The sequence below is a fragment of the Cupressus sempervirens genome, unplaced genomic scaffold (genome assembly GCF_028749045.1).
Source record: "Cupressus sempervirens isolate cs-2001-9-10 unplaced genomic scaffold, ASM2874904v1 CseChr00s100002_03, whole genome shotgun sequence".
NCBI lineage: Eukaryota > Viridiplantae > Streptophyta > Pinopsida > Cupressales > Cupressaceae > Cupressus > Cupressus sempervirens.
The window spans coordinates 349,918-367,721 of NW_028322207.1; positions in this window are offsets into that span (position 1 = coordinate 349,918).

A 17,804-nucleotide genomic window follows, 5' to 3' on the forward strand; every position below is an offset into this window, starting at 1 on the left:
GAAAACACATGATTGTCATACCTTTGTCAAGGTAAGTCATGTTCTTTATTTACAGTATATTTGTAAATTGAATGTACTACCTATTGCATTATTTAATAATATATTAAAATGATCATTTTTTAATGATTGTAGTATGTCCTACCTCTACTCTCCCACACTAGTTTGACAACAATATTAAACAAGTTATATGTGATCTTGGAAAATACACAAGGTTAAAAGTGTTTTTCTTAGATTTGTATAATTTTATCTAAAATTTCATTTATATGTTCTTGTGTGTTGAATATCTTTTAAGTGGCTATCATCTAAAGAAATTGATAAAAATATATATAAAATATTGGAAGAGAAAAATTTCATAGTTTATGTGTGAAATGCAAAAGTGTCTACCTCCAACCTTTTTCAATGCTCAAGAACACTACCTTATACATTAAGTTGAGGAGATTGAATCATGTGGACTTGTACAAACTAGGTCAATGTGGATTATTGAGAGACACTTGAATTTTTTGAAGACCTTGGCTCAACAAAGAGCACATCCTAAGAGTTCTATGGTAGAGGCATATATGGTATACTAGAAAATGGTGTACATTAGTGAATATCTACAAAAGTTTGCAATAAGTATCCATGTAGATTGCATTTGGGATCCCAACTCTAATGACAAATTTGAAGGGGAGTACCTGACAGGGAAAGGTAAATTGAGGAGAGTGAGAGGTAATTATAAGTTGCATTTTTTTAGTTTAACAATTCTTATCCATCATCAATATAAGTTGTTTCTAACTGGTCTAATCATTTTCCTTATATTTGGTCATGAATGGGATGCACTATATTTGTATATTGAAAACAATCTTGATTGGATGATGGTATGGATTGAACAGTCTCAAGAAAATGGTCAATCATTAACATGGGATAGTGTTGCATCATTGGTTAAAGAACCTCATCATAATGGAGATCCCAATGTTATGCCAATGGTACTTCATCTAGTATATGGCTTAAGAGATACAAAGGTATGTAGAAGATTACTAATCATGAGCCATAATTGTAATATCAACTCACAAATTGATGCAAATAATCTTGAAATGCTTAAATAATTACATGTCAAACACCACAAAGCTATGTACCACCATGGCCATAAATTTTGCATTAAAAAGTCAAACAAAATGAAGAAAACATGAGATTCTAGGATAAGTGTAGTCTTCTCAGTCATTAATATTCCGTCTTGAACTAACATACATCCTCAAAAATCTAAAAATTGATACTATGGAATTTTGGATGATATACTTGAGTGCAACTTTAATTCATTCAAAATAGTTCTATTTGTCATCAAATGGTACAGGCTACAATTGAATCAAAATGATCCTGATAGGACTATTATTTAACATGATAGTGGATTTACAATGATTAATACAAGGTCATTTGAGCTAGTCAGAGATGAGCCCTATGTTCTTCCAATCTAATGTGAGCACATGTTTTACTTTAGCATTCCACACAAACTAGGTTGGTCATTTTTTATTTGACATGATCCAAGAGGAAGGTTGGAAAAGTATAATGTGATGAAAGAAGAAGATACTGAAGAAGCACAAGATGAAGTAAATGATGATCATGAACAAGTGTTACCCAATGATGAAGAAGAAGATGGTGATGATTCTAGTCATTCTATTGATGATGATGATGCTAATGAAGATAGTGATGATCATGGTGATGATGGTCATGACAAACAATGATGAAGATGATGAAGATGGTGGTGGTGACAAAAATGATCAAAGTGACAAGTACGATGATGGTGATGATGAAGATGATAATAAATGAAATGTTTGTCTAGGTATGGTCAATGTCAAGTATGATGGGGTCATGTATGGCCAATTTTTTCTTTGAAAACCATATATGTAAATATAAACATTAAGTAGAAAATGTCAATTTTTTAAAGATATACACATTAGTTACACCAATTTTTTGGCTCGCTTAAGATAAATGATTTACATATGCAAGCTATTCAATATCTTTGACTAGGATCTTGCATAGTCACATGGATCAATAGGTATATGTCAATAGACCCTATAGATAATTTTTTTTATTTGCATATCTTCTCTTTACCATCAACATCAACTTTTTTCCTAATGTGTCTCTCATTTTATGGATTGTAAGTATCACCAAATAGGTATTTGTCTAATCTGACTTCCTTGAGTGAGGAAAATCTAGTAATAAAAGACAAAAGTGAGACATCTAGTAAGTCTAAAATAGGGAGATCAACTATAGGTCAAAATACTAGGAGAAAATTCAACAAATGAATGCAATTTTTTCTTGCTGAGGGGGGGGGGGCGGGTGGTCATGTTCTTATGATAATGAGAGTGAAGGTGATAGATTCTGTTAAGGTACATACATCTTCAAAAATATTGGGTACCCAAGGAACTACCTCTAGTTCACACTAATTTTTCTATTAATGAAAGGATATATCACATAGCTTCATTTTTATTACATGGTTTGGGCCTATTTTCCATGGATAGCATAAAGGTCTATTACAATAAAGTTTTTAAATTGATCGAGTATGTAGGACCTTGTTACAATTACAAAAATTGGATGTAGATTGTGCAATATATTGATCTTAGAGTGGTTTTGACAAGTGAGTGTCAACACACTTAAGCCATTTACTTAGTTCATGTCGAACTAGTAATGCATGCTAAGTACAACATGTAAATATTAGACCATGTTAACTTGCAATGAGTGCTGAGTCACTCATGTGCTGAGTCATTCAAGTGCCAAGTAGATAGACCATGCCGAGTGATTCAAATACCAAAGAACTAGTAGATGCCTAGTAGTTCAGGTGCTTTTTTAGAAGCAAAAGTACAATGTATGCTGAGCATCAGAAACTTCATATACCGAGTGGCACAGATTGCACATTTTTTTTGTAATGACACAAACAACTATGTAAACCATTTTCAAGCTGACCTTAGGATATATTTCAATTTTTGGAGATAAGGATGAATCTATATGAAAATACATGTAGCCAATTAGAAAATGGGAAGGTTTAAGTGGAAAAATTGATGAATCTCAACCGTAGATTCATACCCAACCCTAAGCCACCTAAGTCTTCTTAAGGAGGATGAAGTGCTAAAATTTGTAACATGAGAGAACAATGTAACAAGGGGTAAATGATCAAATCAAAAGGGTAAACAAGATAGTTTGCAGAGAATTCAAGGTGACTTAGCAATAAGAGTGAACTGAAGATTTAGCTAAGTGCAGAATAGAGGATAGAGAAGGATACAACATTGATACATCAGATCATGAAGGATTAACCAAAGATTAAATAGAGGTGATCTGTTATCAGGTAAGCAAGTGCCAACTGCAAGATCTATGCTAAGACATTTTGATAGGTGATTTCAGTTAAATCTCTTAATAGAATAGTCTTAACAGGCTATATGAAATCTCTTAAATCTCTTAATAGAGTAGTCTTAAGATTCCATCGATTTCCAAAGTGGGTCTACCTAGCTCTACTAAATAGTCATCTCTTTTTGGGGTCAAGCCCACATGTAAGTCCTCTTTCTCACCTATTAAGATTCTACCCAAGGTAGAGAAAGGATCTTGTGCCATTGCCTTTCTAGACAAGCTCATTGATCACAGTATAGGCTTCCACTCTGGTTAGAAAATTCTTAGGGCCAAGGCCAAATATCAATGTTGTGAGATCATTTATAAAAAATAAATGTACCATCAAAGGTCAAGTTTCAATCATAGCCATGGCTAAGGGCTTTTTGTCCTTTGATTTCTCATGTTTGGAAGACCTCTCTAACATTTTGTGTGAGGGGTCATGTGCTATTGGTCATTCCACTCTGGTTCTCCAGAAGTGGTCATCAAAGATTACTCTAAATGACTCATTCTTTGTGCAAGCCCCTATCTAGGTAAGGCTACCCGAGCTCCCCCTAGAATTTTGGAATGAAGATGTCTTTGTGGGGCTAGTTAGCTCCTTTGGGGAGCTTCTCTCCATAGATCCAATTACTGCCTCTAAAAGATGCCTCACTTATGCTCACATTTGCGTAGGGGTAAGGAAAGGTATTGACATGCTAGAAACTATGGCATTTCATTCCAAACTAGGAGTGCATGTTCAAAAATTGATTAATGAGATCGTGTAATTCACATGTTTCCTTTGTTTCAAATCAAGGCACAAGGAAAATCAATTTCCTAGTGAAGAAAAGGAAAAAAGTACATGCACTGGTACTATAGTCAAGGGGAAGAAAATGATTTGGAAATAGAAAAATTCAAAGCTTTTCGAGAACTAGGATGGTACCATGGAAAATAATAATGCCTTTCGATAGGAAGTAGATCAAAGTATTGAAGGTGGTAAAGGACCAAATGTCTTAGATAAGGAAAAGAAGAATGACCTTAGCCAGGAAGGAGACCAGAGAATGGAAAGTGATATAGGACTAGAAGTGTTTGAAATTGAGGGCCAAGCTATTGAAGCTACAGTTATGGTAGGAAATAACTTGTTGATCAAGAAAGAGGAGGATGTTTGTTAGTCAGAGACAACCTAGATGGAGATTTCACCAAAAATAGTTTCAGTAACCCTGAATAGTAGAGTTGGTGGTCTCCCAAGGGTGGATGCACTCAACCTAAGAGACAAAATCATTGATGATGGGATTAGTTAGCTTGGAAATGAACTAGATCTACCTATTGTTCCCCTGGCGAATCTGTCTACCTTCAAAGATTTTGGGATGAAGATTTTAGAGCTTATCAATAATTCTTCCCCAAAATAGATATCAAAATGGGAGGAATGGATTAATAGTTGCTCTCAAGTTAGTAAAGGTAATGGGAGTATGATTAAAAAGAAGAAGAATAAAAATCATGATCATCCTCCATTGTCTCCAGTGATGACCAAAAGTAGAGTCAAGGTTGATGTTGGGGTAAAGCTTAAGTCTCCAAGTAGGAGAAGCCTAAATTAGACTTTTTAGGATGAGACCAGAAAGAACTTGGAAGATGGGAGCCAAAGAACCATCAAGGAATACTCTAGAAAAAAGAGATGAAGATCATATCTTGGAACATGAGGGGCTTAAATGGTGCCCAAAAGCAAGAGATAGTTTGGAATATGCTTAGAGACCAATGACTTGATTTTTTACTGATCCAAGAAACTAAAATGAGAAAAGATTTTTTAGGCAAGCTATCTTTCAGTAGAAATATGAGTAGTGAGGCTATAGATTCAGAGGGAGCCATAGGGGGGTTGTTGATGATCTACAAAAAAAAGGCTTTTTAGATTTCTACTATTCATAATGAAGGTAATACTCTCCTTTGTAAGGTTTCCCATGTACATAGTGGTGACTCTTGGTTTATTTTAAATCTATATGATCCCAACACTAAAAGGGAGAGAAGGGTCTTTTGGGCTAAGATCCTTGATGTTATACGTAATTGCAACATTAATAAAGGGGTTATTATAGGGGATTTCAACTCCCCCCTTATTGATGATGAAATAGCTTGTGGGATGGCCCTGGATTAGGATAGTAAATGAGACCTCTCAAATTTTATTAACAATCTAGCTTTCATGGATGTTGATCTCTTAGGGGGTAATTTCACTTGGTCTAACAAGAGAGTTGGTGGGGACTGCATCCAAGTTCATCTTGACAGAGCCCTTATTTCCCATGCTTGGATGCAAACCCACTCTTGTAGACTTTCCCTTCTCCCTTGAGTTGGATTAGACCACTCTCCTGTCTCACTCTCATTTAGTCCTCTGATGGTCAAATAGAATTTCCCTTTTTATTTTGAGAAGATTTAGACTTCCCATCTGGATCTAGAAGCCAAGATTTCTTCTTGGTGGAACATAGCGGTGGAAGGTACTACAATGTTCAGGATAGTCCAAAAATTGAAGAATGTGAAAAGAAACATTAAAGTTTGGAATAAGTCAAACTTTGGGCATATATTCTAGGAGAAGGATGAGAAGTTAGACCAACTTCATATTATCTAGGAAGAGATTCAGCTGGAGGGATATAACAACCTGAATAGGATTAAAGAAAGGTCAATTCTATCTAATCTCCATAATATCATAAGTAGGGAAGAACACTTTTGGAAGCAAAGATCAAGAGTTAATTGGCTCAAAGAGGGGGATTAGAATACCAAGTTTTTCCATTTATCCACCTTAAAGCATCAGGCACATAACAGGATTTAAAGCATCAAAAGGGGGTAGACCTTGTTTACTAAGGATAATGAGGTTGCAAATGAAGCTATGAAGTTCTTCTCTTCACTTCTTCCTAAGGATCCTTCTCTCTCCTTGATAGATCAAGAGGACATTTTAAATGCTATTCCTTCTTTATTGTAGGATCACCATAATTCTATGCTAAAGGCTATTCTATCCCCGTAAGAAATTTATCAAGCCCTTATTTCTCTTCTTGGTGATAAAACTATTGGCCTAGATGGATTTTTGACTTTCTTTTCTAGATATATTGGGAGGTGGTCAAAAGGGATGTTTTGAAGGTTGTGCAAGAATTTTTTGTGGCCAAGAACCTTTTGAAAGAACTTAATGCTACTTTTTTGGTGCTTATTCTAAAAATCTTAGGGGCTAACATGATGGATAATTTTAGACCCATTAGTCTATGAAACTCATTCTATAAAATCATCTCAAAAATTTTGATCACCAGACTTCTTAGTGTCCTTCATCTAATTATCTCCCTACAAAAAATTGGATTTGTCCCAAGGAGATAGATTCTAGACTCTATTATTAGGGTTCATGAGGTGATTCATTCCTTGGAAGTGGGGAAGAAGGAAGGATTTCTGCTTAAGTTGGATCTATCTAAAGCTTATGATTGGGTGGACTAGAATTTCTTGATGGCTATCCTCCAAGCTTTTGGATTTGATTCCTAGGTTTGTAGACTTGTCCTTTAGCTTGTCTCAACCCCCTCTCTATCCATATTGGTTAATGGTTCTCCCTCAAATTTCTTCTTCCCCTCAAGAGGGCTGAGACAAGGTGATCCCTTATCCCCTATTCTATTCATTATTATGACTAAGTGTTTGGGGAGGTTAATTTTGAGGAAAAGATAGGATCCGAGCCTGTATGGTCTCAAGCCTTCATTTGAGAAAACTTCTTTCACCCATCAAAAATTTGTGGATGATACTATCCTCGATGGAGATGACTTGGTCTAGGAGGCCAAAGTGTTTAAAGGTTTGTTGAATACTTACATGAGGGGTTCAAGCCAGGCTATAAAATGGGATAAAAGTTTGGTCTACTTTATCAACACACCATTGGAGAGACAAAGGAAAATTGCTCTTATCTTGGGATGTGGTGTTGGGTCTCTTCTAGCAAGCTATCTTGGAATGCCATTGGGGTCAAAATCTCTAGAATCCTTTTGGAATGGTATCATTGATGGATTAAATAAGAAATTGGCTGGTTGAAAAGGATCCACCTTTAGTCAAGAAAGCAAATGTACTTTAGTGAAATCTACCCTTCAAAATCTCCCTACTTAGTCCCTCAGCCTCTTTGGGATCCCACTTAAGCATGTTGATAGAATGGAGAAGATTCAAAGAGATTTATTATGGACAAGTGGTGAAGATAATAAGAGATATCATCTTGTTGCTTGGGACCATGTTTGTCTCCCTAAATGCTATGGTGGTCTTGGCATTAGAAAAATTAGACATCTCAACAATGCCCTATTAGCCAAGAAAATATGGCACATTTTGCAGAGCTTGGGAGAATGGAGGGACATCAGGGTGGAGAAATATCTGAGAAGGTAGTCTCTTAATTTTTTGCTTAGTGAGGCTGAGATATGTCAAGGATCTTACATATGGTACAAGATTCTAAAGGCAAAATTTTTGGCCAAGTCTAAGGAAAAATGGAAAGTAGGCAATGGTGAAAATATATTTTTCTGGTAGGATAATTGGCTAAGCTAGGGACCTCTTATTGACCACCGTAACAATGGGAGATGGGCAAAATTATGTGTAAGAAGATTTGGTCTGAGAGTTAGTGACTACAAAGATGGTCAAGGATGGCAAGACCTGTCCCTAGTTCCCCAAGACCTCAAACCTTTGATGATTATCTTGAATGCTATGATTCTTAATAACAAGAGGGATGAATTCATTTGGGGAGACAATGCAAATGGAAAATACTCTATTGCTTTAGGTTACTTCTCACTATGGGATAGAATAGAGAAACCCATCTGGGCTAAGGCCTGCATTCTTGGTCTTACCCCAAAAATTAACATATTCATTTGGCTTCTTCTCCAAGATAAAGTTCTTACCTTGGATAACTTGGCAAAGAGAGGTTAGATTATCCCTAATAGGTTCAACCTTTGCAAACAAGATTTGGAGATGGTTAACCACCTATTTATTCATTGCCTCTACTCCTCTGAGGTTTGGAATCTTTTAACTAGGGACTATGGGGTTAGTTGGTGTATCCCAACAAACATCCAAGAGTTCTTTGGACAATGGAATAGTGTGCACATTGGAGTGAAGGCTCAGATGTTATGCTCCTAGTCTCTTCTACTCTTTTGTTGGAGAATATGGAAAGAGGGAAATAATCATATCTTCAGAGACATGGAATCCCTTGCTTTTGTTATTGCAAAGAATATTGAAGGTTCAATGAAGGAGAATTTTTCCATCAAAAAGGGAGTAGACATAGAAGAAGTAGGAAATAGCATATAAAAGAAAAATGATAGGGATAGGAAAAGACAGGAGGCTAGGTCACTTTTTCCCCCTGAAGATTGGCATAAAGAAAACTATTTATAGATAGACACTATAGAAAGAGATAGACACCCCCAAGCTATTTATAGATGGTAACTCTAGTGAATTTGGTGCAAAAATTATAGATCTAATGGAAAATAATAAACTCAAAGCTGACGAAATCATAAATCACAAGTTAGAGAAAGCATCACAAGCTTTACTGCTATATGAGGTGACTAAACAAATGAAGAAAGCCATGGAAGACAAATCCATGATTGAAGAAGATAAAATAATTCTAGCAAAAAGATTGGAGGAAAAGTCAATAGAGCCAACCAAGATTTCCAACATGCAATTAAATACTCTAAATCAAATGATGAGTGCCAACTATGAATTGAATGTCAAAGACATTGAGATAACCACATTGAAGTTGTAGAATGAACAATTGCAGAATGATCTATAAAGAGAAAAGGAATTCACTGAATGTTTCAACAAGCCAAATGAAGCCATAAAATACTTTGTGCAATTACTAAGATCCCCTAGATCTAACAAAGATACATCAAGATTGGGCTACATAAGAATTAAAGAAGGAGAATCATCCAAAGTTTCTGAAGAAAGGAACAATAGAGGTAAGAACTCCAAACCTACTTGTCATAGTTGAGGAAAGAAATGACATACTACTAATGTGTGTAGGAGCAACAATACAAATTAGAATGTCAATCCTAAGAACATGGTTCATTGTCATAAGTACAACAAATAAGGTTATCAAGCACATGAATGTAGAACTACGAACATGCATAAATAGAAATTTGAAGGATATTGCTACAATTGTCAAAAGTATGGACGTAGAGCTTTTGAATGCAAATCCAAATCCATGTGGTCATCAAACAAGCCAACAAAGGTAAGAAGCTATTGAAACTCTTATAATTGGGATTACAATACAAAATATAACTATCATTATTGTCAAAAATATGGACATATTCCTAAGAATTGTATTAGAACACACTTCAGTGGTAATTAAAAAAGGTGGTTGAGTCAAACTACATGTTTTAATTATTTGAAGACTAGTCACATTAGTAAGCATTGTCCAACTGGGTCAAAGGCACCAAGTTGTGAATTTGATAAAGGAAAAGTCAAGGCAAATGTTGAACACATCAGAGATTAGATGAACAAGACATGGAAAGAGAAATATGCTTGTAGCACATCAAATGTAGAAGAGATCACTTCACCCAATCGATCAGGTGATCACACCTCATCAAATTGAACAATCAAGAGGTATGTGGGACTGATATTCAAGTGTTATATCATACATCAGTTCCAAAAGAATTTAGTACTGAAAGGACTACATTAGCATGGATGAAGATGCAAGATGTTGAAAATTCAAGATTAAATCTTTAAGTTTTCATGTTGTTGCCAAGCATGGAAAGCTTTAAAAAGAAGTTGAGCAGAATACTAGTTGATGTCGAGCTACCAAGTTGGCTAGTTGATGCAGAGTCTATAGTAGTTGCTAAGTGATGGTAATATTAATGGATGTTGAATGATTCTAAAATCAAGTTGATACCAAGTTTACATCTGTACAAGTACTAAGCATTAAATTTAAAGGTTTTGAAGGTCATATGGTCATTTTCACTCATTCTTCATCATTTTGAATTCAACCAAAAGAAAATATGGCAGAAGGCAACTCAGAAACTTGTTTGAAACATTTGCAAAGATTTTAGTGATGGTGTCACACCAACAGATAGATTTTATAAGGTATTTATCACAAGCCAAGCTATGCAGTTTTGCCCTAGTTTGACATTGCACAAACCCTAGTTTGACAGAATGGTATCTAGTTTAAAAAATGTAGAAGGGAAAGAGGTTTGGATGTTTAGCTTGTTAGTAAGAAAGTGAAACAACCTATATTCAAGGCCATCCCTAACATAGCATATAAACAAGATCCCTATAGTGCACTTTCAATGATCCCACCAAATGTTAATATGGTACAAGTTATTAGGAAATGTTACAATTGTAAAATTGGTAGCATTGGTGGCCTAGAAATTAGAGAAGCTTATGATAGATTATGTGATAATGGTGTTCAAAAAGAAGAATGTAAAATTGTTGAGAGAAAGGGTTTGACATGTGCCCTAGATTTTTTTAGTGCTTTCAAGACTGAATGGATTAGAATTGTGTTAAGCCAAATACATGATGGATCCTTATGGCTATAAGGTAGATCGATTAAGATATCAAAGAGGATAATTCATAGGATTAATGGCTACCCAACCCTAGATCAGCCCAAGACTCTGAGGAGTGATTCCAAGGAAGTGATAGAGAAAAACACAGGGGAAAAATGGAACAAGAGAGGGATGACAATTGATACTATCACTGATCCACTACTGGACTTTGCTATTAGGGTAACCTTACACAAATTCTGTCAATCTAGTAGATTGAATAGTGTACCCTATATTGTAGCAGATGTTGATTATAAGATTGTAAAGAAAGATCATACATATGATCTGACAGAACTTTAGCTACAACAACTGATGGAGAACCTTGGAGCTATAAGGAAAACCAAAGGTGCACAATATAAGTTTGGTACAATACTTGTCTACATATTCTTTTATGTGTAGAATACATTTCCCTCTTTTGGTACAGTTGGATGGAAGACCAATAGGTCAATTGCAGTATAGATAAATGAGTATATTGAATAGATGAGAGAAAATTTTGAGACATTGATGACTAGCTACTTTGAGGAATTAACAACTACCTCCACACTCAAGAAGAAAGATAAACTGGTAAAGAAGTTAAAGGCTAATTTGGTGAAGGTGTAGGTGAGGAAGAAGAGGAAGAAGATGAAGAGGATGAAGAAGAAGAAGCTAAGGAAGAACCCACATAAGCTAAATCAAATAAGTGAAACGCTAAGGCACAACCTATGGTTAAGGAAAAGAAAGTTGTCAAACCTAGCCTTGCCAAACCTACTTCTCCTACCACCAGAGTAAGCACATGTGAAAACACATAGAAGACTAAGGCTACAAATCAAGGAGGCCAAGTGCAGAAGAAATAGAGAAGAAAATATATTCAATAGCCTAATTTAGATGAAGAAAAGATTGAATTAGACGATTTAAGTCAACTCAAAGTGGTAAGTCACAAACCACTTTGTGATATAGAAAATTTGTGTGAAAATGTCAAGAATAATGTAGATTTTCCTGGATTTAAGCATATTAATTTTGAGAAACTTGAGAAAGAAGAACAAAAGTTAGTAGAAGAAGTTGTATATGTAATGATGTCTAAATTTAAGTCTATGCCATTGGAATGTGCTAATTTGAAACCCAATAAATTATATGATTTAGTTGAGAAAAAATGGCATTATTGTTTAAATTTGGGAAAACAAATAAGGGAAACTACTTTGGCCCAAGTAAGGCTAGATCTAACAAAAGGGTAGATTGCTAAGGCTACTAAGAAATATGGAGTTTGGTTTGCACTAAAGTATAGAGCATTAAACATACTTCAAAATGATATTGAAGATGTGGTTAAGAAATCTACCCAAATATGGAAACTTATCTATGGGTTGACCACTGTAAAACAAGGAGAAACTGACCCTTATGAGGGTAAAGATGATGATAAAGATGAAGTTGACAAAGAAGATGATGACAAGGAAGATAATGATAAGGAAGATGAGAATAAAAATAATATAGTTGGGGAAGAAACACAAAATCAAGATGATGACACGACTATAGGTGAACAACAACAAGATGAACAAAGTGTGTAGGACACACAAGTGTCAAGTGTTAGTCCCCCACATGACACAATCAAGTCAACTAAAACTATTATTGTCAAGAATGTTCCTGATGCTTCAGATTAGAATGTCAATCCATTGACAATAGATGACTTGAAGAAAATATTGGACCAATCTACACTACAAGAAAAGTTATGTGAAAATTCAATCATGTTAAGTGTAGATGAGCTCCAAAGGCAATAGTTGATATCACAAGGGACAGGGTGAATCCACAAGAATCATCTTCTACCATCCCTTTAGTTACTCAAGTGCAACCTTTGATTCAAACTATAGTAGGTACATCTACTAATGTTGATACACTTGTGAAATTTGTTACTCTTGAGAAGAAGTAGGTAAAATAGAAAGACAAAGCAAGACAGATTGATCCTTTGTGCCTAAAGCACAAGGACAAGGTGTTGTTCATGTCATTGTATTTGATAAGAGACAATCAAAAGAAAGCAAGAAAACACCTAAGGTAAAGGAGCAAGAAGCTTCTTTCCATCCAAGCATTGGTAACTCTACCTACATTTGGCACTTCTCCTACAAAAGTTCTTCAGAAGCTGAGTACTTAAGCTATACCATTGCAAATCTTAGTACAAGGCTCAAGCTCTTCAAAAGTTGAAAAGGTAACTAACTATGGAGATATCGCTATTGATGGAGAGATTTTTATACCAAAGTTTGATTATGATACAATGACATTAGATCAAATAAGAATTTTGCAACAAGATTTAGAAAATAAAAAGCATCAAGAAATGCTTAGGAGAGAGCACAAGAAGAAGCAAGCACTTCAAGACATTAAAGACATCTTTTTAGATGCATTTAGTTTGCCTACTCCTAAAGAAGCCTGGACACTACCAGAACAACTATTAGATATAGTGAAAATAGTCAATAATTAAGATATTGATACTAGTACAAAACTCTTAGAGAGGTCTAAAAGGAAATTCTAGAGCAAGGTCAATGGGAAGATATCTAGTGAGATAACACTAACTCAAGTTGCATTGGCAACAAAGGTTGAGGATGTGAAGAAGGTACTTGAGAATATATTCTCATTGTACACCAAATTGTGTGACCCTACACTCTTCACCCAAGAAACTAGACATCATATTATAAGCCTAGAGATAAATCTCAACATATCAAGTACAAGGTTACCTCAAAACCTAGCTCAGAGTGAGAAGAATTTTAATACATTACTTCAAACACAAAGTCAATTAGTTTTGTTAATAGTAGAAGAAGCTAGTATAAGAGCAAAATCAACATGTATCCATTTGTCCCTTACCCCTCATATGGAGATACCACACAAGGAGCTAGGCTATGTAGAAAATTTGCTAAAGAAAGACCCCAATCTTTCTACTCTAGATGGCCTAGTACACCTTGCTACCAAGCTTGCCATCCAAATTAAGTCACTAGATGTTGCATGTGAAAACTAGGATATAGCTCTTAAAATTATAATGGAGGTACATAAATCATTTTTGGACAAACACACTATATGTGTATATCCCATTTGACATAAGTGTCGAAAAGGGGGAGATAGACAAAAAGGAAGAGAATATCTTATGGGGGAGAATAAATAAAGGGGGAGAAATACAATGTAGAGATAGAAACAGAGTAGAATAGATATTAGCTAAGGGAGAGAATGAAAGAGTATAAGTGAATTGAAGTAAAAAAGTATCATTCAGTACAGAAAAATCTACTCAGAAAGGAGCACAAATTTTAGACACGAAACAAACATATTAAGGGGAATTATAAATTTTAAGGTATATAGGTTATTGCAAAATTTTGAAATTTTAAATTTTTGTATATAAGCTAGATCATGGATATGTTATGCTTGAGAGGTTAAGTAGAATATTGTATATTTAAGTCTTTTTGACACTCATGTCAAAGGGGGATATTGTTGATCCCAAATTGGTTTTGACAAGTGAGTGTCAACACACTTAAGCCATTTACAATTCATGTCGAACCAGTAATACATGTCGAATACAACATGTAAATATTATACCATGCCAATTTCCAATGAGTGTCGAGTCATTCATGTTCGGAGTCACTCAATTGCTAAGAAAATAGACCATTTTGAGTGATTCAAGTGTCGAGTAAATAGTAGATGTTGAGAAATTCAGGTGCCAAGTCAGAAGCAGAAATACAATGCATGCTGAGCATCAAAGTCTTCATATGTCAAGTGACATAGATTGGACATATTTTTTTGTAATGACACAAACAACTATGTAAACCATTTTCAAGTTTACCTAAGGAGAGATTTCAATCTTTTGGAGATAAGAATGAATCTATATGTGGATTTCCTATGCAATTACATGCAACCAATTAGAAAATGGGAAGGTTTAATCACCAAAATGGATGAATCTCAACTGTAGATTCATACCTAAGTTGAAGCCATCTAAGTCTTCTTAAGGAGGATGAAGCTCTAACAAATTTAACATGAGAGAACAGTGTAACAAGGGGTAAATGATCAAATTGAAAGAGAAAACAAGATAGTTTGTAGAGCATTCAAGGTGACTTAGCAGTAAGAGTGAATTGTAGAATTAGTTAAGTGAAGAACAAAGGATAGAGAAGGATACAACACTAATACATCAGATTGTGAAGGATCAACCAAAGATTGAATAGAGGTGATCTTTTATTAGGCAAGCAAGTGCCAACTGTAGGATCTATGCTAAGACATTTTGATAGGTGATTTCTGTTAAATCTCTTAACAAAGTAGTCTTAACATGCTATATGAAATCCTTTAACAAGGTGCTTACTTAATTGTAAGTTGAAGTCCTCTAACCAAGTATATTTTTAATAGGGTGTTGAAATCCTCTAACAAAGTGAGACTTAACAGTCTTTGTTGTTAGAATCTGATAAGATTAATAACCCAGAAAACTAGTGCAAAGAGTAAATATCTAAACTATGAATGCAAATGATACAAAATCAAAATAGCATCATAGAGTTAGTCTCCAAGAGAGTAATGCAAATGCTGAAAGAAAAATAGCATTAGGAGGATGCAAAAACAAGAGATGCTAATACAAGCCAGGTAGCATGCTTATATAGGCTAGGAAGAGGGAGGAGGTGGCAACACCAACCAATGAGGAGCAACCATCTATCAGACTAAAGATAGAAAAGTATCTTCCCAAGATAGCTAATGGATGCTCACATGTAGGAAGATGACACCTCACAAACATTCACCTAATAAGACATGCTTTATTAACCTAAGCAAGATTATTAAAAGTGTAGGAAAAACCTAGCAAAATAGGAAAAACAAAAAACTACACTAACACCCCCCCCATAAGCAAAGCTTAGGTGGATGTAGAAATGGGTCCCGGCAAGTCAAGCCTGATGAGGTACCCATGTACATAAAATTCCCCCAAAAGAGAGAGAAAAGAGACTCCCCAAAGAAAATTAGGACTCCAAGTGAGAGGAAGAGCCCCCCCCAAAAGATGTAGCATCCTGCACCTCCAGCAAAGCTTGCAAATTTTGTCTGGTAGATCCACTTACATCGAACAATTTTTCTTCCCTTAGAAAAAGGGACAAGATCCCAAGTGTGGTTCCTCATCAAGGAACTATACTCTTCCTGCATAGTTGTATCCCACTCAAAAATACCAGAAGCCTCATGAAAGGACTGTGGATTTGAGGTAGTAGCAATGAAGATATGTAGAGCATCCTGGAATTGTGAATGAGTCTGCTTGGTGTCTGATGGATCCCCAACCCAATCACCTGCAAACTGCAAGGTCTGTCTAGCCCAAAGTGGACCAGAAGATGGAGAATCTAGAGGAGAATCATCAACCTGTGAATGATGACTAGGAGAGGAAGGAGGTGAGTCCTTTGAGTCACTCTCTGCATCAAAAGTGGAGGTAGAAGACTGCTCAAGTGAATCTGACCCATCAGGAGATCTATCATGTATTCCAAGTGACTCCAATGTCAAAGTAGAAGGCAACCCTGTGACCATGCTCTGCTGGTTAAGCTGATGCAAGTAGTGGAAGTTAAGATGGCCAAACTGCTCATGCCATAATCTGCTCACATCATTAGAGTGAGTGAGAAAAATAGTCAAAGGAGGATCAGGAACAAGGTGAGAAAACATATAGAGTCTTGACTGATGATCTGCTCTCCCAACTGCAATTGTAGAATCATTGTGCAACTCACGTATCTCCACTAAATCAGGAGTGAACTCAACCCGCTTGCCTAAACCTGTGTGAGTGATCTGGTGTACCAATAGGAGATTAGTTGACAATGAGGGTACATAAGGAACATCATGGAATGTGCCATCCCCCACATCAACAGACCCTCTCCCGCACACCTCAATAGGAGTGTTGTCACCCATCAACATAGAAGGCATAGTACATTGCTCCAAGGATGCAATTTCTTCCTTAGATGAAGCCATGTGGTGTGAAGCACCCGAATCAAGAACCCAAGTGGATGGTGAGGAAGCAACTGCAAAAAGGGCCTTGCCCTTTCCTTTCCCCTTGTTGTTTTCTTTTTCTTTGTTAGACCCTTCATTAGAACTTTGTTTGATAGACTCAGGAACACTGATATTATTCTTCTCAAGAATGTATGTCAAGTGATCAAGTTGTTTCTGCAAACATTTATGTTCATCATGACCAGGTCTTTTACAATAAGCACATTTGACCTTTTCTTTCTTAGGTTTATTGCCCTTGGAAGATGGTGTATCAATAGTTGCTTTTGAAGAAACTGGCATCTGATCCTTCTTCTCCTCGCTATTCTTTTGTTTCTTGTCCTTACTATTGTTGTTACTACTTTGTCCTTGTTGTTCTTTTGTGCCTTGGTTGGCAGCCAAGGCATGTGACTTAGAGGACTTAAGAATGCCCATCTGGATTAGCTTGTCCTGTTCTCGAGTGAGATTGATAGCAAAATCATCTAAAGATGGCATGGTGAATTGAGTACCAAGTGCACCCTTAGTAGCATAGAAGGTAGAGACAAACACAGAATATTCTGAACTTAGCTTAGAGAGAATACTAAGAATCAGTTGTTCATCTTTCTTTTCAATTCTACATTGTTTTAACTGCAGCCTTAGTGATTTCAATTTGGTGAAGAAATCTTGGATTGTGTTGAAATTGCCTGGACTCAAACTTATTAATTCATTTTCCAACATATGACCCCTCATTGAATCTTGTGTGCCAAATAGTGTTTCTAGCTTTGTCCATACTTCATTTGGTGTATCCAAAGACTCAATGTGAAATAGCAAGTCAGGAGAAACAGACAAACACAATGTTCCAAATTCCTCATCACATTTGTTAAACCACTTAGGCTTATCTTCATCTTTAGCAGGTTCAGTTTCAAGTCCCATAGTTATCCTATTTAATCCAGCTTTCCTTAAGTGAATTGTCATGCGTGATTTCCACTCAAAGTAATTGTATGGAGTTAGGATGGGCATATTTGTTTGATCCATGATGAAGAAATGCAAAGAAATGCTAAAAAGAAGAGAACCTAGCCA